The following is a 27498-nucleotide window of genomic DNA, read 5'->3' as shown; positions in this document are numbered from 1 at the left end:
TCTTGTCAAGTCTTGTTTGGCAGCCCTAATTTATTCTCCTTTAGTTGTCTGTGATAACGGGCAAAATCTAAGCCTGTTCTCCTCATTCAAGAACTGCAAATACGCACAATCAGTGTTTAGCATCTAGAGTCCATTTCACACTAGCATCCTCAACCCGTGTCAACCTGGTCACATGACATTACTGCGAAACAAAGACCACACCGACATCACTGTGAATCCTATTACAGTGATGACAATAAAAGTGCATGCCAACAGTAACAGCACCAGTCCTACAAAGAGCATCCCTGTCACAACGTATTATAGACCCAGCTACTTTATTTAAGCCTACTCTTTATTATTGGATAATATTGATAATAATACATTCTTGTTGAATTTGTGTCATGTTAGATGCTGTTTGTTTTGTTTTACAGAAGATGCTTTTAACCTGCATGTTGTGTTGCATAGCAAAGTGATATCTGGAGTAAGTACAATAAAAACATTACTGTTAAAAGAGTAGAATGTGAGTGTTTGAATACATTAAATAACCCTCAGGCTAGATTTTATCTATAACTTATCATGTTCTCTATGAAGGCATCTTTTCTGCACACTTTTTCAATAAAGGCCTCCACATGCGCAATTGTTGTTCATTGCCATTTTCATTTCTAGTTACCGGATCCTCAGATTAGTTAAACCAATAACTGCTCAGGTGAATCAAACCTTTTTAAAAAGTAAAGAAAAAGAGTGCAATCAATATAACTCGCTTACACGTTCTGTGCATTCCTATATACATTTATATCGAGATTTTATACTGCCCCTCAAATAAATAAATAGATACAAACAGCCAGACACTAATCACCACTACATTGATCCAAAGTGTATGATACTGAAGTAAATAGAAAAAATCCACATCTTGTTCATTAAACAATCCTTATACATTTCTTTAATTTACTTGTATTCTTCCCGAAATAGAAAAAAAAAACACATTACTTCTGGGGCAAAGACAAGAGAGAATTATAAGAAGTTTGTTTGGTGAATAATTATCCAGCTGCTACAACCACTTGTGTTTCGATATGACAGTAAAAAGAAGCTGCATTGAAATTAATTGAGCGATTTTTTAAATGTCATTTTTCAAGCATTATAATACTTTTTAATTTTAAAGTGAGCACTGAGGTTTATATATATATTTATATACATGCCCTGCATATATATTTATATTTAAAAACTGTGATTTCTGCTAACAAGTGTATATGAATATAAAAGGTTTGTTTCAACCAAGCTGTAATTAGTTTAACTGTTCTGAGGATCAACTGAGATTTGCATTTCACTCGGCAAAGAGTTTGAAAAAGCAATTTAAAGACTAACAATCCAAAGTATAACATGGCTGAATAGGAATGTATTATTATTATTCAATAAAAATGAAAATATCGAGTTCTTGGGTCTTAAAGGGGTTAATGCAGTGTAATGGTTGGCGCAGGGATGGAGCTCTTACTTGGATAGGTGCTATGTGTTGCTAATTTACCCAGCTGGACTTTAAGCTTGCTTTGAGATACAGAAAAAGCCAGACTTCTGTCAAGTCATCCTGAAAGGTATCTGGTTAACTGGCAGATCAGAAGACTAAGGGCCGAATTAAAATCAAAACTCTGACCCACCCGCTAATAACAAACTACAAACCTGTACATCATAGTGGTTACATTTGTGATTAGAAGAAAGTGGCATCTAATTGAAAATGAAGCCACAACTGAGTACAGCAGTAGTTTTCTATTAGCGGATGGGTCAAAGTTAATAATGTACATTGTATAAAAATGTACCAGATTAATTAATCAGTCTTATTAAACAGTAAGAGAAATCTAGTTTTAGTTAGCTAAGGTTAGCAAACTTAGATATCAGTACTGTTATATTAACTATAGCTTCTTACTAAATAATGTTACTCTTCTGCCTTGAGTGATTCAGCATGTTATTCGTATGATGTATAAGTTATTTAAATGTAGCCTAAGTTATTTAAAGGTTGGTGTACTGGTGCCTCCATGCAATTTTAAGTTATTCAAATCTAAATTAATTTTAAATTGTCAATGGCTTGGTGTTGCCACAATATACATCTATACGTTTTTAGTACATTTTCTTGTTATTTTCATTATTACTGTATCATAATCTTATTTTTTATTGGATGGGTTTGCGACACACACACAAATATGGAAATGAATCTTTCTCCACTTGGTTTTCACTGAAACTGAATTAAGGATGTCTGCAAAGAAATAAATAATAATAGCAATGATAATACTGTATGAGAGTCTCTGGTTTGCTCAGTCCTGGAATTGTTTACCTCAGTGAGTGAGTGACATCTACATTCGCCATCAATAAGAGCACAGTCCCATCAAGCTCCAGGCCTGGACATAGCAGTTCTAACCACTGGTACAGCTGTGACTGTGATGATGTTTCATATGGATTGAGTAACAGGAGGGGTTGGTTGACTCATATGAAAAAATAAAAGGGGAGAAAATATTCCCATCTTTTTTCAAAATACAGGAGACTAGTAATCCAAGGAAGAATTATACCATTATCTACAATTCTACAGACAATGTTGGAAATGGGTTGCAAATCCAAGGGTAATTTGTGTGAAATTCTGCTACCTGATGTTTTACAGCCAATTGGTCTCATGTTAGATGGTATGTTTGCAAATCAGGCAAAGCTTTATTGTAAACATGTTTTGTTCAAGAATTAATCCAATACACAATGAAGTCATATATGAAAGAAAAAAAACACTTATCATTGATTTGATCATGGCAGTGGTGGGTAACCTAAATTAAGCAATGGGCCGCAAGTCCAGGTGTCAAATAACTGCCTGTGCAACAAGACCCCTTTACCACAATTACAAGCCACAAATGCTACATTTAAAAAATAAAATAGCAATATCATGCAATAAATTCATATCAACAATCTATTAAAGAAGTAACACTGATACAAAATAAACAGTTGTCATACATATACTACTTTATTCTTAATTTATTTTTTGGGGGGTGGAAGTGGATGTACTTTGGGCTACATTAGGCCTGCAAACCACAGAGGGACATGGGGGGTTCAAAGTGGGGGGAGGTTAGCAGTGCATGCAGGTGGCAGGAGGGTGGATGCAGGGGTTCCATCTGTCCATAGTGTTTTGGATTATTCTGTATTGTAGATTGTGATTTGTTTTGTTGGCATGTTTGCTTAATTACCACAAAAAATAAATATAAATATTGTTTAAAGAAATTGCTGTTTAATCCTGAATTAATCATTGGCACCCTTGGCACTTAGTGAATTGAACAAACCAGACTATGGGCACTCCAGCCTAACAAAGGTTCGCCATCCCTGCTCTAGAACTGAGCTTCTGGACACGTGATTCAATTATGACCATCTAAGGCCTGATGCCCTGCCTTTTCCTTCAATTATGACATTAGCAGCAGCTTTAATCAGTGGATGATTAACAGCTTGAGTGCTGCCTCCGGTCCCAGTTATGACATCATAAGCGGCAGACGCGTCACATCCCCACATGCTACAGGGTCAGGACACACTTGCAAGTGCAACAGCGCCAGTGGATACACCGAGCTCAGGATTTGCATCATCCTTCCAGTTGTTTTCATTTGTATCACCCATCTCAGCGTGTAGAGGAGCGAATGGAGTAGCTAGCAGTCAGTGAAGAGTAGTCAGTGACATTTTCATTCAGTATGATGGTGAACTGTGGCAAATGGGTGAAACGGTTGTGCCAGCCGGCAAGGAAAGTGACCTTAGTGATGCTGGGTCTGGACAAAGCTGGGAAAACAGTGACTCTGAAAGGAATTTTGGGAGAAAATCCAGAAGACGTGGCCCCCACCGTGGGCTTCTCCAAAATCGACCTGAAGCAGGGGGACTCCGAGGTGACCATTTTTGACTTGGGTGGGGGCAAGTCGATCCGGGGCATCTGTCAAAATTACTACACCGAGTCGCACGGCGTGGTGTTCCTGGTGGACTCCAGCGATGTGGAACGCATGAGTGAGAACAGGGACACCCTGGCCGAGGTCCTGAGACACCCGCGCATCGCCGGGAAGCCCGTGCTTGTCCTGGGCAACAAGCAGGACCGCGACGGGGCCTTGAACTCGTCCAGTCTCTCTCCCTGGAGAAGCTAGTGGACAAGTGTCACTGTACAATCGAGACGTGCTGCACTGTGATGGACAACAGCATGAATCGGGAGCACCCCGTCAAGAGGGGGCTGGGCTGGCTGCTCCGCATCATCCACTGCGAATACGCGGCCATGAACGGAAGGACACGGCCGAGCAGAGGGCCCTGGAGGAGCAGGACAAGCGCGACAGAGCGGAGCGAGTGCGCCGGGTCCGAGAGGAGCGGGAGCGGAGAGAGAGGGAGGAGGCCGAGCGAGAGGGGAGGGCCGCGCCGGAGGAGCAGGCGGAGGATGAGGACGGCATCATGTCCAATCCTTTCCAGCCCATCGCTGATGTCATCACTGGCAACGAGGCCAAGCAGAGGACGGAGGCCAAGGAGAGGAAACGGTGCAGGCGACGGCAGTTCACCTGGCTCCCGGGCCGGCAGACGACGGGGGCAGAGGAGGGGAGCCGTGAGAAGGAGGACAAGCGGAGGAGAGAGGAGGAGAGGGAGAGGAAGCCGAGACGGTTCCCCTGGCGCTGGGGCTGGCGCAGGACATGCCCAATGATGACGGGCGAGGCGGAGGAGAGCAGCCCCCGGGAGGCCAACAGCGCTGTGTACAGTAACTTCACAGCGACTGAGAGTAGACTACAGCAACACGCACCTAAACCAGACCCTGTGGCTGTACATTCAGGAACGTCATAGCATGCAATTATTACACATCAACATAAAGAAAGTCTGGAGCTCCGGTTCTGCACAAACTTGAGAAACAAACCCGGTTTTCACACAGCCGGCGTCTTACTCACGCAGGCGATGTCTATTTGGGTGCTTTATCGCCGGGAACAAAAACGCTCCTGCTGTTGTTTTGGGAGCCACACGGATCCTGTTCACAGCGCTTCTGAATCCGTGTGTAAAGTATAGCGCCAGTTCATGCGCGTTTCCCCACGACGTTTCCGTTTCGCTCTCCATCTTCCCCCTCACTTCCTGCTCTCGCTGCCACTTCCCGCCAACAAAACCTTGCATGTCTCTCTAGCTCCGCCGCCCGCCCTTTCACCCGCCAGGCGCTCCGATATATATATCAGCATCAATTAAATAACACTTCCCACAGTGCTTCATTTAGTTATCCATCAGGAGCCCATCTGAACACTAGTCCAATTATGATTGCCAGGCTGCCCTACATGACCCCCTGGAAAATAAAACTGCAATCAAGTCCTGAAAAAACATCATTAAACATAGTTTTAAGTGTAATATGGATTTAGTGTTATTGGATTTAATAATATTCAGATTTACAAAGAGTATAACCAAAGTGCACATCCATCGCTTCCCTTTTGTATGCCAATATACATATATTATGCAACAAATCGTGCATATGTGTATGTGTATCATATATGCAAGTTAATGTGTGTGTGTATAATATATATATATATATATATATATATATATATATATATATATATATTACACAGTGTAAATAAGCATAGTGTGTTGTCAGTACTGAAGTGTTTTAGGCTTGGAACAATCCCTTCAAGTGTTGTCAGATCCAGATTTAAACACAGAATGCATTGTATCGATTTCACAATTTTTATATCACTGTTAAAAGATACCTACGTTACTATGTCCAAACAGAGGGGAATGTAGAGCAGAGTAGATTTTATTTAGATTGTTTTTGACATGCCCGGGTTAATTGCTGCATACAGTCTAGTCTTTCTACCACCGACCAATACATCTAACTTCTGTACATTGTGTGTTTTGTTTTTGTTCTGTGAAAAGTAGGTAGCCAATCTGGACATACAATCCCCGGATAGAGCACCATTATATCAGTGGCCCCAGGCAGCCCCTCCTCCGCCTCCCCATCAGCAGATTGCCGAATCTCTGCTCAAGCATCTCGGGCTCAGTCTACTGCACAATCTCGTGGCAGTGGAACGACAGCGACCTCCGGCACAGAGGTTACAGCTGAGTCGTGGGAGCTTGCAGATGTGGTCGTGCTGCTCCAGCTGTATAGTGAAGAGAGCAGACAGAGGGAAGAGGAAAGGCAAAGGAAGGAGGATGAGAAATTTGAATGGCTGCTGGCAGTGTTGCAAAGGCAGCATGACGAGAAGATGGAGTTAATGAAAGCATGTCTTAGACATTTTAAATAATAATAAGTAGTACACATTTATCCATTTGGTCATATATATTGCAGGTAACCAAGCGTACAATTTTATTGGGGAGCTGCACCACTTTCTTTTTTTAATCTTAATTCTGTTAGCTGTATATATTGTTTTAAATTGAAAACCTTTCCACCCTGTTTCTGATGAAGAGATTAAGGTTTTCATGGCCATTCAAATCCTCATGGGCATTAAACAAATCCCCATCATATCACGATCACTGGTCTTCCCATGAAGAGCGGAGAGAAAAATAGCGCAGGCTGCTCTGGCACTGATGCTGATGTCCCCATTGTCAATGCAAAATCCTGTTCAACCAGCAATTTCCACATGATAATTTCCTTTTTCTTAGGATGCGCATTATATCTATTTATTTATTCAATGGTAATTTAACACACACAGCCACTTATTATAAAGTCCTACCTTCTTGTCTGTCACTTATATTATTAAGTAATCTTATTCTGAAACAAAGCCATAACACGTTTGGAGCTGAAAATGTGTTAAAGGCCTTATTTATCTCCTACTGTTTTCAATGTAATACTTTTATTTCATCATTGTAATGTGTGTTGGGGCAGATATTGCTCAGGCCTAGTATTATTATTTATTTTGTCTTATTTATTTCTTGGCCGATGCCCTTATCCAGTATTGTGTAAAGACCAAAAGCCAGCTGTTTCCTACAAAAACCTAGTTGGAGAGTATCAGAATGCCTCATTATAACGGACAGGAAACAGTATTGTTACTACCCAATAGGATCTGGCATGGCTGAGGCTACTACCAGCATGGCCAATCTTTGCCATCCTACTCCAAATTGTGTTTGATTAATAATTGTTGTGTATCTGTTTGTTCACATTTCTGGAAAAGTAATGCTTTGAAGTTAAGTTCCCATATTGATGCTGACAGGACAAGTCCTCTCCCACATAAATACCCAATATGTTTTTCATTCAGGGCAATTAAAAACACCTATATGGTAGGCAAGTTGTAGTGAGGTAATCACACAGGGTGAACCCAGGACAATAGTATGAAAGAGCCCTGTGTTATCCCAGGCTTCTCTGGATGTGCAATAGGAAGCTGGGTCTCAGTCGTTCTCCTCCTTCCAGCTGGTCAGTCGGGACACCATGTGGCCTCCAGAGCGCCACTGCTCATTGAACCGGCTGCCCGGGTGGCCGAGTGTCAGCCTGAATTCCCCCAAACCCATCAGAAAAGACCAACCGGTGTTTCTAAATATAAATGCAGCTAGAACACTGCCTAAGACAAACAAATAAATGATACACAATAACAAATACCGAGATACAGACAGAACAAGAACTAAAAAAGAACTGTTCTGAACATTTACAACGTGTTTGTTTCCTTTCAGTCTTTCCCCTCAGTTGGACAGATTCCTTTCTAAGACCTACAGTCATGTGTGGCTCTACACACAGAAGTTCATGTACATACAAATTACTTGGCTCTCAGTACAAGACTTGAAGATATCAATCTGGCCCCTCAGTCAAAACTGATATGTAGATAATTATGAATTAGACCCTAATAAAACACATAAGTGATGTGTCTAATGTAAAATGCAAATATGCTCAACAGACCCTGAAAGGGACTCATGGATCTGATGAGGCTGTATCATTGAAATGAATAAAAAATTCTGTAGTTATTGAATTTTACTTTAAAGCTTTTACAGCTCTGATGTCAGGTATGGTTGATCCCAAAATTATGACATTGCTAATACCTTTTGTTTTAATATTAATATGAATTAATATTCCACTTAGGCAATTAGTTAGGCAATGTACCCTGATTATATTAAAAAACAATATTTAATTTTTTACTGGCTGTTAGATATCACCTGTTGCAGGGCAGCACCACTCATCCCATTGGGATGGCTAATGGGAAAGAATGAGTTACAGTGGCAGTTTTAGGGTTAAATGTTAAATTATGGGATAATATCGAAATGCCCTTATAGCATATACCTGCATTTAAAATAACAAAACTGTTTTTATGTTCTGGTATGATTTGTATTTTGTATTACAGCTATTTAGAAATAAACAAATACATTTTGTCTCCAGGGGTAGGGACCTGGGTGGTCCACAGAAATGTTTGTACTGTATTTGGAAAACACTTAGTAGAATGGAATTGGCAGGAAATAGGTCACAAACGCTGTCATGTTCCTTAAATAACTGTAACAATACATATTATTGAATGTTATAGTATCCTGTATTAAAGTTTGTGTTGGAATTCTGGTATATTCTATGTGAATTTGAGGGAAAACATACAGTAAATTATATCAGTTGATCCTTCAGGGTGGAAGAAAATCAGGACAATAATTTCTTCTTGTGTACAAGACACTCAATTTGTAAGTTGAGTATTACATGTACACTTTCATGAATACTCACACATATAGGCCAGTGTGTTCCTAATCCATTTTCCATGTTGATCATATTTGATGGGCATGAATCACGCAGAATGGTTTTATTAAATTACCCATAAGTCTCCCTTATTATACCTCATTTTGCCCTTGCACAAAGGTGTGTTTTGTGTTGCAATGTTCAGGAATACGTACAAGAATCTGTCTAGAGAACAACAGTCAAGCATTGTAGTAAGTTTGAATTAATAATGACTTGTAAAATGCCTAGTGTCACTTCTGCTGTGTCCTTGGTGGTCATGTAAGAGGGACAATTGTGCATTTCAGAAGGAACCCTTCTTTCAGGATAGTTGGTGTTGGTAGTTGTGTGTCGTTTGTGCTTTCCCTGCCCCTGTGTTCTCTGATTAGGGAGAGATGTGTTTTAGCACACTGCCAACACTGAGATCAGCTGCAGCTAGCCAGCCCACATCAGCATTTCCAGTTGCAATATTTAGGTCTGTTTCAAGGCCCTCCAAGCAATGCAGTGGGAACAAACATGCAGAAGTGACTCCTTTACCAGAGACATTTCCTCTTGAATAAGTCACGGAAATCTGAAAAACCCTGTTGTGTAATACCAAGGCATAGAGCTGTGAATTTCAGCAGCCCTGCACCCCCCTTCCACAGGCTTTCCCTTTGGTGGTAACAGTAAATAATGGACCATGAAAAACAAAACAAAAAAATCCCCCATTACATTTTTCAGGAGAAAACATATGTTGCATTGTGTGTATTTCGTTGTTCTCCATGTGAACCTCTCTGGTAGTTTATTTTAAGGCTATTTTAAGTGACATTTCTCCCAAGTCAAACGTGCCCCTGAAAAGTATCTCGCAAAACCTTAATGATAAGAAAGAGAGTAATGTAGTGCATACTAATGGGCGTCGTGACACTGGACTGTAATAACTTGCTTCCAATGCCATTAGTAACCAAGTTAAAAATAACAAGAGATACATATTGATCAGGGACACATACAGCAGAGATTGAACAGGCTACAGTGGGGGAAAAAAGTATTTGATCCCCTGCTGATTTTGTACGTTTGCCCACTGACAAAGAAATGATCAGTCTATAATTTTAATGGTAGGTGTATTTTAACAGTGAGAGACAGAATAACAACAAAAAAATCCAGAAAAACGCATTTCAAATAAGTTATAAATTGATTTGCATGTTAATGAGGGAAATAAGTATTTGACCCCTTCGACTTGTACTTGTACTTGGTGGCAAAACCCTTGTTGGCAATCACAGAGGTCAAATGTTTCTTGTAGTTGGCCACCAGATTTGCACACATCTCAGGAGGGATTTTGTCCCACTCCTCTTTGCAGATCCTCTCCAAGTCATTAAGGTTTCGAGGCTGACGTTTGGCAACTCGAACCTTCAGCTCCCTCCACAGATTTTCTATGGGATTAAGGTCTGGAGACTGGCTAGGCCACTCCAGGACCTTAATGTGCTTCTTCTTGAGCCACTCCTTTGTTGCCTTGGCTGTGTATTTTGGGTCATTGTCATGCTGGAATACCCATCCACGACCCATTTTCAATGCCCTGGCTGAGGGAAGGAGCTTCTCACCCACGATTTGACGGTACATGGCCCCGTCCATCGTCCCTTTGATGCGGTGCAGTTGTCCTGTCCCCTTAGCAGAAAAACACCCCCAAAGCATAATGTTTCCACCTCCATGTTTGACGGTGGGGATGGTGTTCTTGGGGTCATTCCTCCTCCTCCAAACACGGCGAGTTGAGTTGATGCCAAAGAGCTCGATTTTGGTCTCATCTGACCACAACATTCAGATGTTCATTGGCAAACTTCAGACAGGCCTGTACATGTGCTTTCTTGAGCAGGGGGACCTTGCGAGCACTGCAGGATTTCAGTCCTTCACGGCGTAGTGTGTTACCAATTGTTTTCTTGGGGACTATGGTCCCAGCTGCCTTGAGATCATTAACAAGATCCTCCCGTGTACTTCTGGGCTGATTCCTCACCGTTCTCATGATCATTGAAACTCCACAAGGTGAGATCTTGCATGGAGCCCCAGACCGAGGGAGACTGACAGTTATTTTGTGTTTCTTCCATTTGCGAATAATCGCACCAACTGTTGTCACCTTCTCACCAAGCTGCTTGGCGACGGTCTTGTAGCCCATTCCAGCCTTGTGTAGGTCTACAATCTTGTCCCTGACATCCTTGGACAGCTCTTTGGTCTTGGCCATGGTGGAGAGTTTGGAATTTGATTGATTGATTGCTTCTGTGGACAGGTGTCTTTTATACAGGTAACGAGCTGAGATTAGGAGCACTCCCTTTAAGAGTGTGCTCCTAATCTCAGCTCGTTACCTGTATAAAAGACACCTGGGAGCCAGAATTCTTGCTGATTGATAGGGGATCAAATACTTATTTCCCTCATTAACATGCAAATCAATTTATAACTTATTTGAAATGCGTTTTTCTGGATTTTTTTGTTGTTATTCTGTCTCTCACTGTTAAAATACACCTACCATTAAAATTATAGACTGATCATTTCTTTGTCAGTGGGCAAACGTACAAAATCAGCAGGGGATCAAATACTTTTATCCCTCACTGTATGTAATGGAAATAAATGCAGTATAAAAACCCAAGGAAAACGGAGATGAGATGAATCACACATTAAACTTCAATCTGCAAATAACTGAGACCCAGCGAAGGGCAGTGGTCATGGATGATCAACACTCTTGAGCAAACACAAAGCAAAAAGATCAATATGACTTCTTCTCTGTGCATCTCTAGGTAGGATTAGACTTGTATTTTATAAAGGCAAATGCTGATGTTGTTGTTGGAGTATAAATACATAATTGTATGCTCTGGGTCAACATTGACAGCTCTAGGATATGTTATATGTAAGACCCATGCATTTCACTGCTCCTTTGAACTGTAGTTCAATTCATAAACTTTCAATCCAGTTAAATCAATCTTATTATTAATTCAGCAAAGCATTACATTCTGTGATATTAGAAAATACCTCTCAATTATTAGAAAACAGTTTTTATGCTGTTATTATCCAGATCAGTTACATCCCTGTATTACTATACTATAATGTGACAGCTCCAAACAATGCAACAATTACTTTAATTACTGTAATAGAAAATAATAATCCTCTCAAATGAAAACTTTCTCAGCAATAAAAATTGCTCATGAAACAAACAGAAAATTCGAAGAATGCAAGATAAATACAATAAACAAAACACATGTAAATGGCCAAGCTGACAAAAGTCCAACAGTCAACTGTACACAGATATAAAGTAGTAAAGGTAAGCTCCACTTCTTAGGTTAAAAAAACTAAATACAGCTTACACAGAAGGTAGTACAAACACATTCCACCTCCAAAGCGTCTTAGTAACAGCAACTTTTCATATCCTCGAACTAGGGTCTACTAAGGAAGACCAAGAGCAAAGAGAGGAGAGGTGGGTACACACTTAACACTATGAAACTGAAACCTTTTTTGTGTTTTATAATTCAGTATGTTATGTATATACACAATTGTATACTTCCTATGATAACATCTCAATCAACATACAAAGATTTATGATAAACACATTCAAGTTACACCTAGATATAAGCTAGAATGTGACCCAATGCATCGGCTACAGAATGTCATTACAGCCCCCCCCCACATAATTTGCAACTATTTGTCATATATATTGCACACATGCAGTACTGTGCAAAAGTTTTAGGCAGCTCTGAAAAAATGCTGTAAAGTAAGAATGCTTTCAAAAAAAGACATGTTAATACAGACGTGCTCAAATTTGTTGGTACCCTTACAGCTCATTGAAATAATGCTAATAATTCCTCCTGAAAAGTGATGAAATTAAAAGCTATTGCATTATGTATGCTTGCATGTCTTTGGTATGTCATAGAATAAAGCAAAGAAGCTGTGAAAAGAGATAAATTATTGCTCATTCTACAAAGATATTCTAAAAAGGCCTGGACACATTTGTTTGTACCCCTTAGAAAAGATCATAAATAATTGGATTATAGTGATATTCCAAACTAATTCATTTTTTTTAATTAGTATCACACATGTCTCCAATCTTGTAATCAGTCATTCAGTCTAGTTAAATGGAGGAAAGTAGTCACTGTGCCGTTTGGTATCATTGTGTGCACCACACTGAATATGGACTAGAGAAAGCAAAGGAGAGAGTTGTCTGAGGAGATCAGAAAGAAAATAACAGACAAGCATGGTAAAGGTACAGGCTACAAGACCATCTCCAAGCAGCTTCATATTCCTGTGACAACAGTTGCAAATATTATTCAGAAGTTCAAGGTCCATGGAACTGAGCCAACCTCCCAGGGCACGGCCGCAAGAGGAACATCGACCCCAGATTGAACAGAAGGATAGTGCAAATGGCACCCATCAAACCTGAGAGCTGGAGCAGTTTGCTCAGGAAGATTGGGCCAAACTACCTGTTAACAGGTGCAGAAGTCTCATTGAGAGCTACAGAAAATGTTTGATTGCAGTGATTTGCCTCTAAAGGTTGTGCAACAAAATATTAGGTTGAGGGTCCCATCATTTTTGTCCATGCCATTTTCATTTGTTTTATTTACAATATTATGTTGAAAAACTAAATCAAAAGCAGTCTGATTTCTATTAAATATGGAATAAACACTGGTGGATGCCAATTACTTTTGTCAGTTTCAAGTTATTTCAGAGGAAATTGTGCATTCTTTGTTTGTTTGTGGAGGGGTGAAGAACCCACTCTTGATGTACAGAGGATAAAGTATTTATTTAACATGCCTGGCCTGAAAGGCCCTGACATGGAAGCTCTCCACATGAGCGGAGTCTCTCTTGGATATACTGGGAGAGGTCCGGTCCTGTGGTCATCATAGCAACTGGCTCTGTTGATATATTGGTTTTTCAAACATTAATATAAAACATTAATACTGGCTCAAGGGGTACCAACAAATTTGAGCATGTCTGTAGATTATTTTTATCAATTAACTAAATGCGAAGTGAGTGAACAGGAGAAAAATCTAAATCAAATCCATACTTGGTGTGACTACACTTTGCCTTCAAAACAACATAAATTCTTTTAAATACACTTTCACAAAAGTCAGGGATTTTGTAGGTATATACTGTTTATTGGGTTAAGTATTTCACATTTTACCAAATTAAAAACAATTCCAATTTTAATACTTATGATTAAAATCGTTTAAAATATCAGTTCTTAAAATCACTTAAAATTTTTAAAATCTTTGTGATTTTTAACAAAACTAAAACAATAAACTTTAAAATAAACGTGCTCAAATCAAATAAACAAAACGTGATAAAAGCAAAAAAATTGCACACCAGCAAAAGAGTCAAATACATTGAAAATAACAGAAAATGCATTAGACAAAATAAAAAAACAATTAAAAAGTAAAAATAAAAAACAAACAAAAAAAGTCTAATGCATTTTAAATTAAACCCAAAAACGGTCAATGTATTTGACAACAAAATATAACAAAACTATACCTAAAAAACCCTAAACAGTGTGATTTAAAAACAACTTAATCTTTAAAAACAATTAAGATTCATTATTTAAAATCTTCTTTTAAAACCACTCATTCATAAAATCTTTAAAAGATCTTGGACTCGGGCTCCAGCAGGGGGAACTAACCGTCCCCGGAGGTGGGTCCCATCACGGGATCCTGAGCTCCCCCAGATCTTGTATGCGCCAGTTCTTAAAGGCTTCCTCCTTGCCCCTCTGATGGACCTCCAGATTGACGTAGTCTTTCACAAACACCATGCCCCTCCGCGCGATGACGATCGGGTCCAGCTCCTGCTTATTGAACAAACAGATGTTCCGTCCCTCCCACAGTGCCTGCTTCACTGCGCAGACGACACGCCACCAGCACCTCAAGGTAGATGTAGAAATTCCCTTGGCTGGACCGTATAGGATCTGCTGGGCGGTCGCCCGCGCAGGAACGGCGAACCTGTGGAGGAACGGAGAAAACAGGAGCCAGACCCTGTGGGCGGAGGGGCACTCACTAAAGATGTGAGCCTCCGTCTCCTTCCCCAAGCAACCCTTATAGGGGCAGGTGTCATAAGGAGCTATGCCCCTTCTGTGCATGAACACTCGGGTGGGGAGACACCGACTCACAGCCATCCAGGAGACATCTTTCTGCGTGTTCGTGAGGCAAACGTGCGTAGCGTTAGCCCAGATAAACCGGCAGGTTTCGGGAGGGAAATCTTCTATCCGGCTGGTCTCCTGGGCAGATCTCATCTGACTACAGATGGTCTTATAATCCCAGGAGGCCAGCACGACTTTATGGAGGCCTACTTCGAGCGCAAAGGCTCGGAGCGCCCTGTAGAACGGCGGGGGATCCCACGAGTGCGGCCTGGTGTTGTCCATGGCGCAGAGGCCGAATGGTCTCAGGCTGCTGGCAAAATAAAAGCGGTTCATGAAACTCACTTTCTTGCCAGCAGCCTGGATGTTCTTAACCACATAGGCCAGCCCCTGCGCCTTTATCAGCCGCACAACGTCCGGGACCCCCCTGCCTCCATCCAGGGTACCCTTCACCATCTGCACTCTTTTCAGCCTCTCCATTTTGCTCCCCCAGACAAACCGAAATATAATTCGGGTCACTAGTTTTGTGATACCCTTGTCTGGGGGGAAGATCATTCCTACGTAGAGGAGTATCGGGAAGAGGATGGCCTTTACGACCAGCACCTTACCAGCCATCGTCAAGGTCCTTGTGCTCCAGCCGTGGATCTTCCTTTGGACCTTTGCTATGGCCTCCTCCCAGCTCCGGGTGCCCGTGTTGGTCCCGTCGATCGTGATCCCCAGAACCTTGATAAACGGCTTCACAGGGAACACGGTCGGCGGGCCCCGGCCGACAGGCCATGCCCTGGAGAGGTAGACCTCGCTCTTGGCCTTATTCACAGCGGCCCCCGTCGCCCTGCAGAAGCCGTCCAGCAGTTCCTCGACCCTGGCCACGGACGGAGCGTCCGTGCAGACCACGGCCACGTCGTCCATATAGGCCAGGGCCTTCAGTTGCTCTCCGCCGGAACCCGGGAGATGGAAACCTGTCACCCGGACGTCCCGGCGGATCGCCTGCATGAACGGCTCCAAGCAGAGGACGTACAGCAGGGCCGACAGGGGACAACCCTGCCGGACCCCCGACCTGACCGGAAATGGTTCGGTCAGGTGGCGGTTCACAAGGACCCTGCTGCTTAGGCCGCTGTAGATGATCTTGACCCACTTCCTCAGGCCAAGAGCGAGACCCATCCTCTCCATAACAAGCTGCAGGTATTCGTGGCCCACTCTGTCGAAGGCTTTCTCCTGGTCCAAGCTGATCAGGACCAGGGGAAGCCTTCTCTCGTTCGAGTAGGCCACGACATCCCTGAGCAGCATGGCGTTGTCGGCCGCCGATCTCCCCCGGGCACCACAGACCTGGTCGGGACCCACGACTTGAGGGAGTGGCCGCTGCAGCCGGAGCGTCAGTGCTTTGGCCAGTATCTTGTAGTCGGTGCACAGGAGGCTGACTGGCCGCCAGTTCCTCAGATCTTTCGTGTCTCCCTTCTTGTGAAGAAGGGAGAGGATACTCTTCTTCATCGAAGGGGCCAATCTGCCCTCTCTGTACATCGACCCCAGGACCTGGCCCAGATCTTCCTTAAGCACCTCCCAAAAGATCTTATAGAACTCAGCAGGGATCCCGTCGGGACCCGGTGTCCTTCCAGAGTTAAGACTCTTTATCACCTGGGAGAGTTCAGTGGTGGTGATCTCTGGATCCTCCTCCTCCTCCTCGTCCCCCTCATTGCGGGACTCCAACAGGGACAGAAAGTGATGGATCAGATTTTGATCCACCACCTTCTGGTCGTACAACTCCCTGTAGAAATCCCGCACCACTGTCTCAACAGCCTCTCTGCCCTCCACCTCTTGCCCCGAGGAGTCGATCATGGAGGACATTGCAGGCCGCCTCTCCTTCGTTTTCTTGAAGAAGAAGCGGCTGCATTTCTCATCGTCCTCCATGATGCGGACCCTGGAAAGGACCTTGATCTTCTCTTGCTCCTCCCGATAGAGGGCGGAGAGACTCAGTTTGACCCGGGCCACCTCCTCAGCTAGGTCGAAGCCTCTGAGCTGTAAAAGACTCAGGCGCTGGAGGCGGGCGTTTAGATGGGAATATCTCGCCCGCCTCTCGCGAGCTTTCCGTTTCCCCAGCTGAATGAAGTAGCCCTTGGTTCTTTTCTTCATCATCTCCCACCACTCTATGGGAGAATCAAAAAGGTCCTTCAGGGTCCTCCACTCCTCGAGGCGTCTGCTAAAGGTCTTAATCACACGAGGGTCATCGAGCAGAGAGGTGTTGAGCTTCCAGACCCCAGGCCCCGACTCCCGTGTGCTCGGAATGAGCACCTCTGTCGTCAGGAGCCTGTGGTCTGAAAAGAAGACCGCCTCCGAAGACATGGCGGTCCTCTCCAGTGGCTTGCTGAGGAGGACGAGATCTATCCTGGAGAAGGAGGAGCCAGAAGAACTCACCCAGGTGAACAAGGGGACCAGGTCCCGACCTGCGTTGCAGAGTTCAAAGTCCTCCACGAACGCAGCGAGGTCCCTGCTGGATCTATCGTTGCGGGGCTTACTCCGGTCTACATCCCTCAGAGCACAGTTGAAATCACCTGAAATGATAACTGGCAAGGTGCCGATCAGGAGCGGGCGTAGCTGAGGGAGAAAGAGGACTCTCTCTCTCTGGCTGGTGGGGGCATAGACATTGACCAGCCTCAATACAGCCCCCTTGTATTTAAAATCGAGGCTGGCCAGTCTGCCCGCCTCTATAACCTTGAATGTTTTAACTATTAAGAAGGGGTTTTTCAGGAGTACGGCAATCCCGTCCGCTCGGGACACATTGGACCCCGACCAGAAGGATTCTCCTAGGGTCCAAGTGTCCCGGAGATCTTTGTATTCTTTTTGGAACGGGATGCCGCACTCCTGCAAACAGATAATATCCGCCTTCATTCCAGCCAGAGAGTTTAAAACATCGGTCCTCTTTTTCACCTCAGCAATGCTCCTCACATTAATTGAAATAATGGTTAATGCCATAATGGCTGTGAGGGCAATTACCCGCTCCGTAACAATCATGTAAAGAAACCTTTCTCTTCCCCACTCCTCTCTTCTCCCTCACCTAGCTTAGCGCTAGCACCCATCATTTCAATCATTTGCCTCACCGCTTGATCCTCTAGGAAGACTATGGGGGGGGCTCGGCTCCCGCCACCCGGTAAGGCGGGCAAAACTCCACTGGGCTCAGGGCCCGTGGTGCTGGAGGTTCTCCCTGGTTCCTTTGAGGCCGAGGCCTGACGAACAGATGGCAGGGCAGAGGCTTTATGTACAACTGGGGAGAAAACTGTATAGACCCCGCTAGTCGTTCTTTTAACTAATGGTGGGGGAGGGGGTGGTCTCTCCCTTCCCGGCTGTCTGCCGCCGCAGGCCTCCTCCCCCAGCGCCAGTGACCTTGCCATCACGTCCCTGATGTCTTTCTGGGAAAGGACACTGGCGCCGACTCTCGTCTCCTGAGGACCTGCGGCTCTCCCACTACTGCCGGGAGGGCATACCTGACCCCTCCCCTGGGAGAGTCTCAGTTGTGGGGCAGGAGGAATGTTATTTCTAGGGGGCCTCTCATCTACCAGGCTGCCCACTCGGGGCAGTGGAGAAGGCCCACCACTCTCCTCTCCGGAGTCAGAGTGGGGCGTATAAAAATTTGAGGGAGGGGACTCTGGAGCGGGGGAGGAGCCGGCAGGGGGGGGAGAATCTGCAGAATGAATCCTCTTTTTCATCATACCCCCCCTACCCATGCTCCTCTTCTCAGCCCTCCTTCTCTTCCCCGCTACCACTGTCCACTCTCCCTCTGCCTCCACTTCTGACCCAGAGTCAGAGAGGGAGCCTATGAGGCTCCTGAGGATTGTTTCCTCTCTACCCCCATCTTGGGGTATCACCTTTGGAGGAGCCTCCGCTTGGTTTTCTCTCTCTCCACCACCCCCGAGGGCCCGCGCCCTATTTGCATAGGAGGAGGGACAATTCCTAAAGAGGTGCCCTCCCCCACCGCACAGGTTGCAGGCCCTCTCCTGCTTGCAGGCCCTGGTCTGATGTTCCCCGCCGCAGACCTTGCACTTAACAACGGTACAGGCTGCGGCTAAATGACCCAGGGCCCCGCAGTTCCTACATAATTTGGGCATGCCATGATAAAAGACAAGCCCCCTATTTGCTCCTAAAACCACGGTGCTTGGTAGATGGCGTACTCCGCCGATGGCGGCCACTTCCACCTGCAGGCGCACCTGCCACCGCCGAGCACCGGTCCAGACCCCATCCTCATCATTAACTCTCCTACTTTCAGACAGGATCTCACAGTGTCTCCTCAGCCATACTTCTACGTCGTACTCTGCCACTGCTTCGTTGTAAAATTGAATAGTTACAATTTTAATCTCTCTATCTGTCAGGGCGTCGACCACAAAGTCATTCAGGGGCATGCTGTCTTTTTTCTCCCTATACAGGTTCCAAAAACTCTCCAGCACTTGAGGGTTCTTAAAGCTCACCTCGAACACGTCCCTAGGTCCAGGCAGTTTTACCACACAGTTCAGCTCAGAAGGGGCAAAGCCCAGGCCCCTCTGCAGCACGGACCTGCTGAACTCCAGCCGGGTGAGGGCCGCGGTCTCGGCTCCAGCCTCACGGCTGAAGCGCACCGCATTATGGCGCCTCACACCGGCGGTTCGCTGGGCCATGCTGCACTTTCCTACCTTGGAGAAGGGTCGGGAGGCTCTCAATCCGGAGGTCGGGGCAAGTCCACCTGGCTGGGGAGCAGCTTCCACCTCCGGGGCTCTTGCAGGGAGCGGGCCTTGCGGGGAGAAGTCCGGGCCCTGGCTGCAGGAGGCCTCCCTCAGGGACGTTGCCGATCGGCCTGGTCAGTCCCTGGAATCCGAGGCCTCTCCTGGATCCTGGCTGGTGACGTCAGCGGGGAGCAGTCCTGGTCAGGCCGGGCTCCGGGTAGATGGTCGGCCGGGCTTCTGGATGGGACCCACTCCGTGAGGAGTCCTCCGACCCCTCTGGCTAGGTCCCCTGTCGCTCCCGGTCCGTCCCAATCTCCACTCGCCTCGGCCTCCGGACCGCTCCAAGGACCCAGGACTCTGCAGCTCTGTCAACCGGCACCTCCCCGTCTCGTCTGGTCTGGCCTGATGGATCAGCTCCCTGCAAGGAAAAAAGGAAAAGGAAAAAAGAAAGACTGTCAAGTACAGTTCAAAAGCCCCCTGCTGGACAAAGGTTTCTCTCGCTATTGGAGGGAAACCCGAGTCCAAGATTTTGTAGGTATATAGTCAGGTGTATGATTAAACAATTATACCAAACAGGTGTTAATGATGGGCAGCATGGTGGCGTGGTGGTTAGCGCTGCTCCCTCACAGCTCTAGGGGTCCTGGGTTTGAGTCTTGGCTCAGGGTGCCTGTCTGTGTGGAGTTTGCATGTTCTCCCTGTGTCTGTGTGGGTTTCCTCCCACTGTCCAAAGATATGCAGGTTAGGTTAATTGGCCACTCTAAATTCCCCAGTAGGTATGTGTGTTGCCCAGCGATGGCCTGGTATCCCGTCCTGGGTGTATTCCGGCCTTGTGCCCTATGCCTGCCGGGATTGGCTCTGGTGTCCCTGTCACCCTTACCAGGATAAGCGGTTTTGAAAATGGATGGAGGTGCTAATGATCATCAATTCAATATGTAGATTGAAACACAATCATTAACTGAAACAGTAACAGCTGTGTAGGAGGAATAAAACTGGGTGAGGAACAGCCAAACTCAGCTAACAAGGTGAGGTTGCTGAAGATAAGTCATACACCATGGCAAGGCTGAGCACAGCAGCAAGACACAAGGTAGTTATACTGCATCTGCAAGGTCTCTCCCCGGCAGAAACTTCAAGGCAGATGGGGGTTTTCAGATGAAGAAGCAAAAAGAATTGGGCAACGTTGAGGACTGTAGATGCAGTAGTCAGCCAAGAAAACTTACTGCAGTAGATGAAAGACACATCATGCTTACTTCCCTTTGCATATTAATAAATATAAATAATATTACTCTATCTGGGCTTAGTTAAAACTTCAACTCTTTGCCTTAAGGGAGCCAGTTAAAACAAATGTGATGTGATGAATGCTGACACAAGCAGTGCATGTAATATTCAAAATGTAAAAAATGAGCAAAGGAAGAATAAAAACATACATCTGTGTGGTTCCCAGAAAATGGATTACCCAATGATTATTATCCATGGGATAGATTCATAAAGTAGAAGTACATACATACAGAACAAAATGTGAAAACTGTATTAGCTTTTTACATTTTTTGTATATATTTTTTGCAGGGAAAGCTTTAATGGTAGTTTCATTATTGTGGCAAGGAGTAGAACCATACACTTCTACTTCTAGGTCTACTCTACAATCAATCAATCAATCAATTTCAGTGTATTGTAGTGCCCCATATACGTCTCAGGGTGCTGCACAATTTAAAAACAGCACCACATAAAAAGTGAGTAACATATTAAGTATACAAAAATTGTACTCCTTATTAAGAGATATACAATGATCAGTCTCTTAAATTGGTCTTGAATTAAGTTGCAGTGGGTTTTTTTGAGTCCGTGTGTCAGCACTTTTACAAAAGGCTTCCCATTTGAAACAAGACTCCACCCTGTGCACAGCAGCAGAGGGACACAGTTGTTTTAGTAGGAGGGGTGTCAGTTTGACTCCAGTGTGTATATTGTGCAGTGCTATTTAGATTTCAATTTTCAGGAATTTCAGGAGTGGCAGGTAACCAGAAAGAGGTGGGCTTGAAATAGGATGATGTTATTTCTTTCAGAAAAATCACTTTAAATATGCTGAAGGGGAAATTCATTATTATTATTATGATTTATTTGTTTTTGAATTGGCAGTTTCTAGAATCTTTTTGAATTTTGAAATTATGACAGAAATGTAATTTAAGTTGAATTAAGTTAAGATACTCTTCTATCATTTACACACCAGCAAGATAATAGTTACAATCAATGCCAATGTGTTCTGTGTGGACATTTGCGGTTTATTTTACCCATCCAACTTCCAACTTCCAGCTATAAAGAAGTCCTGACGAAGGTGTGAGCAGCAGCGAAACATAGATTTTTTTCTATTCAGATGACTTTCTAAACAAAGCAACTGGCTTAATTATTTTTTGATGAACTGGTATAATAATAAATATAGACAGTTGGTCCTCCATGCACGTTGTTCCAATTGACGTCTTTTCGAAAGAACATCACTGTTGGATTACGGCACAGTTGAAAGGGAGAAATCGACTCCCTCAACAGATAGTCAAGGAACACTCAGGGCCCAATTTAAATAGAAAAATAATAAAGCTTATAGTTTATTCAACTATAATAAATTGCTCCAGAGATGGCCAGTCAGGAAACCTCGTCTAAAGTTTTTCTAATTAATATAATATAGAAGATTACTCATTTGGTTGCTAAGCAACTATATTGATGTCAGTTAGAACATAAGAAAGTTAACAAATGAGAGGAGGCCATTCGACCCATCGTGCTGGTTTAGTGTCCATTAATACCTGAGTGATCCAAGGAAACTATCCAGTCTATTTTTAAATGTTCCCAAATTTTCAGCTTCTACCACATCGCTGGGGAGTTTGTTCCAGATTGTGACAACTCTCTGTGTGAAGAAGTGTCTCCTGTTTTCCATCTTTAATGCCTTGAAGCCCAATTTCCATTTGTGTCCCCGGGTCCGTGTGTCCCTGCTAATCTGGAAAAGCTCCTCTGGTTTGATGTGGTCGATGCCTTTCATGATTTTGAAGACTTGAATCAAGTCCCCATGTAGTCTCCTCTGTTCCAGGGTGAAAAGGTTCAGTTCCTCAGTCTCTCAGTAGGACATTCCCTTCAGACCTGGAATAAGTCTGGTTGCTCTCCTCTGAACTGCCTCTAGAGCAGCGATATCTTTCTTGAAGTGTGGACCCCAGAACTGTCCACAGTATCCAGATGAGCTCTAACTAGTGCATTGCACAGTCTGAACATTACTGCCCTTGTTCTCTATTCTACACTTTTGACAATATACCCTAACACTCTGTTTGCCTTTTTTATTGCTTCCCCACATTGTTTGGATGGAGAAAGTGAGGAGTCCACATAGACTCCTAGGTCTTTCTCATGCGATACTTCATCTAGTTCTATTCCTCCCATAGTGTATTTGTCCACATTGAATTTCATCTGCCAGGTGTCAGCCCACAACTGAATATTATCTAAATCCCTTTGAACAGCCTGTGCTGCCGAGATTATATCTGCTGAGCCACCTATTTTAGCATCATCTGCAAATTTGACAAGTTTGCTAACTATCCCAGAGTCCAGATCATTAATATAGATTAAAAAAGCAAAGGCCCTAGTACTGATCCCTGTGGAACTCCACTAACAACCTAACTCCAGTTAGAAGCAACTCCTCTAATCGACACCCTCTGTTTCCTATACATCAACCAGTTCATAATCCATCTACTTACATTACCCTGAATGCCTACAGCTTCCAATTTGAGGATCAGTCTTTGGTGTGGAACCTTATTAAAGCTTCCTGAAAATCTAAGTATATCATATCATATGCTTTCACATGATCTACAGCTGCAGTTGCATGTTCAAATAATTCTAATAAATTAGTAAGACATGATCTGCCTCGTCTAAACCCATGTTGACTATCTCCAATAATATGGTTTTCATCAAGATGCTCCTCTTTTTTCTGTCTAATATTTTTTTTCCAACATTTTACAGGTGATGCAGGTGAGACTGATTGGTCTGTAATTTCTTGGCTCAGTTTTGTCCCCTTTCTTGTGGATTGGTATGAGATTTGCTGTCTTCCAGTCTGTTGGCACATCCCCTGTTCTAAGTGTCATTTGGAATATTTGAGTTAGCGGCCTATAAATTATTTCCCTAATTTCTTTAAGTACCATTGGAAATATCCCATCTGGCCCAGGTGATTTGTTTGTTTTTAATTCTGCTAGTCCCTTTAGTACCTCCTCCTCATTTATCCAGGTTTCACTGGACTGATTGTTAACCTGTGGCATGTTATCAATTTTTTCTTTTGTGAAAACCTCTGTGAAATACTCATTTAGAACTTTTGACACATCTTGTTCGTTTTCCATGATACTTCCATTTGTGCCCTTTATCTGTTTCACTTCCTCCTTTATTGTCCTCTTGCTGTTGTAATATTGAAAAAAGCTCTTTGCATTAGTTTTAGCTCCTAAAAGAGCTATGTTTCTTTCTATTTCCCTCTTTGCTTTCCTGATCTCTTTCTTAAGGTCTCTTTGCAGCTCAACATATTCTATGTATTTTGTTTTGTCTCCATCCCTTTTGTATGCGCTATACAACATTTTCATTCTCTTGATATTTTTTGCATTCTTCTATTAAACCATTTTGGGCAATGTTTGTTGGTCCTCAATTTGCTATGTTTTGGTACAAATTTCTCCTGAGCCTCAAGTAGTATAATCTTAAAATATACCCATCAATTTTCAACTGAATCTGTATCCAGTGTGCTCCAGTCTAACTGTTCTAAGTGCTGCCTCATGCCTTCAAGATTTGCTTTTCTAAAATTGTAGACCATTGTTTTAGACTTGGTCCTTGATTTTTGAAAGAATGCCTCAAAGCTAACCATATTGTGATCACAGTTTGCCATTGGTTCTCTAACTAGTGTCCCTCTGACTCTATCTTGGTCATTTGAAAAGATCAAGTCAATGCATGCACTCTTCCTGATTGGTTCCCTGACAAAGTCCCGAGAAACTGCTGATTTCCAATGAACATGATGTCATTCCAGATGTTCTGCGTGTGCGTCACTGCCAACGCCCCTTTAGCTATTTCCATAACCGGTGGAGTTCTAGAATCGGGGGAAAGGAATAGCCAGTTTATATGTGATGGCAAACTAATTAGAAGTGCTTACAGTGGAGTCGACAGTCAACATGTGGGCAAACAATCTCGCCCGCCCCCGATTTTCTCTAATATTTATTAATGTATCAGCAGACGCCATCATCCAGAGTGACCTACAGTTTACACAAACATTTCACAAAGTACAAAGTGCAGTAATAAGAACCAGTACGACATACAATAAGCAACCCCCAGCAGACTGAGGATCATTGGGTGTCCAACGACACAAGGTTACAAATGTTTTGCAATTGAATGTAACTTTCACTTTTTCAAAAGTAACTCTATCCCTTTATGTGAATAAAATTACAAATTAAACAGTACTGTAACATTAAACCTTTGTAATTGTTAGGCCTACAGCTTAAATGTGAGTGTCATGTGCCCAGAAACCATGTGACAACCAATGTTAGAAGCTGCCTATTGAAGTTGCACTTTGCTTAAAATACATGATTTCCAGTAAATAGTTTTCATTACAGTCTTGTAACAAGGGAATTGCTTCATTCCCATACAAACATTCAGACAAAGATAACCACCCACAACTGATTTCCAAGATGTTTGCATCCAAAGGAACAATAGGAGGAAATGGTCATGAGAATTGTTCCTTGCTAAGACTACTTCCGTTAATTATTGGAGGAGAAGTTCCAGAAGTTGATAAATCTTGGGAAATTCTAATGGATCTAAAAGAGATAGTTGAACTTGCATCATCGCCTAGGTTCACGGATGAAACTATCCAGTACTTGGAATGCAAAATCTCTGATCACAAACAACTGCTGAAATAAGTCTTTCCTGACTTTAGATTACGTCCAAAGCACCACTATATTGAACACTACCCTCACTACTACTAGGACAATGCGCTTTGAAGGAAAACATACATTTTTCAAAAAAGTTGTTCTTGAAATTCTCAAAATGTTAAGAACATATTAAAGACCCTAGCAACGAGACACCAGAAAATGATTGCATTCCACCTCAGCTCACCATCTTTCTTCAGACCAGCAGTGCAAGCTTCTAACATCACTGCAGTATACACCGATCAGCCATAACACTATGACCACTGACAGGTGAATTAATAAAACTGATAATCTTGTTATCATGGCACCTGTCAGTGGGTGGGATATATTACGCAGCAAGTGAACATTTTGTCCTCAAAGTTGATGTGTTAGAAGTAGGAAAAATGGGCAAGTGTAATGATCTGAGCGACTTTGACAAGGGCCAAATTGTGATGGCTAGACAACTGGGTCAGAGCATCTCCAAAAATGCAGCCCTTGTGGGGTGATCCCAGTCTGCAATGGTCAGTACCTAACAAAAGTGGTCCAAGGAAGGAAAAACGGTGAACCGGCGACAGGGTCATGGGCGGCCATGGCTCATTGATGCACATGGGGAGTGAAGGCTGGCTCGTGTGGTCCAATCCAAGAGACGAGCTACTGTAGCTCAAACATAGCCACATAGCCGCAGACCAGTCAGGGTGCCCATGCTGACCCCTGTTCACTGCCAAAAAGCACCTACAATGGACACGTGAGCATCAGAACTGGACCACGGAGCAATGGAAGAAGGTGGCCTAGTCTGATGAATCACGTTTTTTTTTACATCATGTGGATGGCCAGGTGCGTGTGTGTCGCTTACCTGGAGAACACATGGCACCAGGATGCACTATGGGAAGAAGCCAAGCCGGCTTAAGCAGAAACACATTAAAACACAGAAATACATAATAAAACTGTGACAGTGCTAATAATCATGCAACATATCACGGAGAGAAAAATATAAAGGAATAAAATCTATCAAGCAATAAGAAACTTATAATTATAATGAGAATTATCCAGTGTAAGGAGAATTATTCAGCATACCACACTCTCCCCCTCAAAATAAGATGTCGTCCCAACATCAAATTGCTTAGTCAGTAACAGTAATACTCACTTTACAGTATTTCAAGTCTTTGAACTTTACCCAGCAGTTGTTGTCTACAACATCTGATATTACAGCACTGTCATCAACATTTTCCTTGTACAACTTTAGATGCAAAGTGTGGGTAGTGGTTATCACCCACCATCTGCACATTGTACCATGATGGGGTCCCAAGATTGTCATATGTAAACTTATTTGGTGGCCGTCGCTTCCTCCTGATGAACTGGTACCCGTTTTCCTCCTCTGAGGTCCTGTTCCTGGACCCAAGCGCTTCAGTTGTTTCATTAACAGGCAAGTATCGTTCCATTGGGTCAGTAGTTGGTTCATTTTCATGAAGTTCTTGTCTTATGGCCGTTGTATGGGCAGGTTCTAGAAGATCCATCTCTGACTCGGCTGAAGGTGACTGTGGCCTTGGTTCCGACACTGTCGAGCTAGATCGAGGCCCACAAGGTACTAACTGTGGTGGTAACATATCCCTTTTTCCTAGGAGATCACTGCTTTCTAGTGATCTTCTCTGATAAGGCTCCACTTGAAAGTAGTGCTCATCCTCTTCGCTTGCACTATCACACTCTGGCTCACATTCTCTCCCCCTGTTGGGCCGAGTTCTGCTGTTTCTTGGTTGATGTCCTTGCTTTGGTTTGGTACTTTGAGTTGATGTGGTGTTAAGAGGTAAATGGTCACATGGATGGAGAAGATTGCGATGTAAAACTCTTTACTCTGCTCAGGTTTTACTTCGTAGATTGGTCCATCATCTGCCACCTGGCGTGTGACAACGTGAACTTCATCCTCCCAGTAATTCTGCAGTTTCCCGGGCCCACCTCTTGGAGTCAGATTTTTCACGAGGACCCTGCTTCCCAGGAATAGGTCAGTGCACCTCACTTTTTGGTCGTAATTCCTTTTGTTCCATTCAGCAGACTTGGTTGCCTGTTCTCTCGCTATCTCACAAGCTTCTTGCATCCCTTTCGTCCATCGTTCCATGTACTCACTATAACTCTGAGAGTTGTTTTCTGAGTTTAGCCCAAAGAGAGCATCGATGGGCAGCTTTGGTGAGCGGCTGAACAGCAGATGGAAAGGTGAAAAGCCAGTCACATCACATCTAGTACAGTTGTATGCAAATATTAATT

General features: G+C 43.6%; 1 pseudogene; it reads left to right on the top strand.

The window, feature by feature from the left end:
- LOC136713252 (ADP-ribosylation factor-like protein 13B pseudogene) overlaps positions 1-27238 on the top strand; it is a 33547-nt pseudogene extending 6309 nt beyond the window's left edge.
- The last annotated feature ends 260 nt before the right edge of the window (positions 27239-27498 follow it).

This window comes from Amia ocellicauda, chromosome 2 (genome assembly GCF_036373705.1).
Source record: "Amia ocellicauda isolate fAmiCal2 chromosome 2, fAmiCal2.hap1, whole genome shotgun sequence".
NCBI classification, from domain to species: domain Eukaryota; kingdom Metazoa; phylum Chordata; class Actinopteri; order Amiiformes; family Amiidae; genus Amia; species Amia ocellicauda.
The sequence above is the reverse complement of the archived record's forward strand: the minus strand, read 5'-3'. Positions and strand labels throughout refer to the sequence as shown.